Source organism: Durio zibethinus, chromosome 18 (assembly GCF_047325235.1).
Source record: "Durio zibethinus cultivar Kanyao isolate XHJ-2024 chromosome 18, ASM4732523v1, whole genome shotgun sequence".
In the NCBI taxonomy this organism is placed as follows: Eukaryota; Viridiplantae; Streptophyta; class Magnoliopsida; order Malvales; family Malvaceae; genus Durio; species Durio zibethinus.
The window spans coordinates 15480565-15482393 of record NC_143179.1 but is presented as its reverse complement, the minus strand read 5'-3'; positions in this window follow the sequence as shown (position 1 = coordinate 15482393).

The following is a 1829-nucleotide window of genomic DNA, read 5'->3' as shown; positions in this document are numbered from 1 at the left end:
TCTCTAAATGATATAATAGTTACATGTGGTATAGAATTAAGATAGAAATTAAGTTGAAAGTCCAAGAATGGAGATTTAGGGCTCCATGGAATCACCAAGGAGATTCAGTAATCATTGCATGCTAGGTTTTTGTAGTAGTTACATGTAATAGTTACATGCTACCTTTAGAAGTTTTATCATTGCAATCCTAGGTTTTTGACCATTTAGCACCTTATTGGCTTAAAGGAAGCTAGCTTAGTGAAAGTTCATAATCATCCAAAGTAGTATGCATGCTAGATTTATATATATTTAATATATGATAAATGCCATGTATGCTATGTTAATATGTAAATATGCATGTTAGAGTTTATGTATATGTTTGATATTATGATAAATGCCATGTTTGCTATGTTAATATGTAAATATGCATGTTAGAGTTTATGTATATGTTTGATATTATGATAAATGCCATGTATATTTAAATGAGCATGGATTACATAAATGTGATATATGATAAATACTTATACATGCTATATGAGATAACTACCATGTATGCTATGTGGTTTGTTATTATACATGCTAGAATTTATGTGTGATAAATGCTATGTGCAATTGTAAGATGCATGATAAGATTACATGTATTGGATATATGATTAATTCTTATGCATGCCATATGAGACCTATGATAAATTAAAAATCCTTTATGAAAAATATTAAATCTTGGTGCCTTCCATTAACATAAACAACAAAATTTTCTATTAGTAAGGCTTGTTGAGACTATACTCAAGGCACTTAGTATTCGTAACAAGGTTGTATTATGATTAATGTATCTTACTTAACTGAAATTATTTTGTTCGGATGGGCAAAACTTGATTATATAATGTTATAGGCAATGATTGGGCAAATCACATAAGATGTAATTAGACAAAAAGTTGTTAACTAATTAATTTAGGAGTCACATGGGATGTGATTGATAAGCAAATTATCTACCGAATTTACCTATCATAACTTATTGGGATAAATTGAAGTTATGATAAACTAAATAGGATCCTAACTCACTAGAAAAATATCATTTTTCCAAATTAATAGTGAGGGTTATTAATTGGATCAAAAATAGTGGGAGCAAACAATTAAAAGATAAAAGACCATATTTAAATTAGTTTAATGCAATATGGCTTTTACTTGTTTATACGTTATACTTGTATGGTTTTTAGAATATAGAATAATAACTTGTCAATTTAAAGCATATATGATGCTAACTTGGCTAAGAGTTCTTGGTTGGTACAAAGACTTGATAATAGTTCTCAAAGAAGAAAAGAATTTGTTTGTTTGATTCTACCTATCCTTACTAAGGATATTAAGAGACTAGAAATCTATCAAAATCATAGAGATGATATTGATGAATCCACATAAATGATATTAGCTATAACGAGTTCTAAGTTTCTAAAGTAATATCGAAAGGGTACTTTTGTTCTTATTTCGTCTTCTAAGATTAGGAATGGTTCCTTAAGAAGAATAAAGAAAAGAAAGCAAGGTATCATAAGTTGCTAGGCAAAAAGGTAGAATAAAGAAGGACAAAGACAAGGGCACTTGTCATATGATGACAAGATAAGTTATTGAAAGATAAAATCGACAGTTTTACTTGGTAAAGCTTGAACGAGAAGAAGCTTAGAGAAGTTTCTACTTCAAGTATAATTTATGATTGACAAAACTTCTCGTTCATTAGTATTAGATACTAAATAAAGTTCTCATTTGTAAAGAAAAGTATAAAATCCAATTCTCAATATAAATGCCAACAAAAACTTATCTAGATAAACCAAATCAAACTTACATGTGGCATTATAGATTTG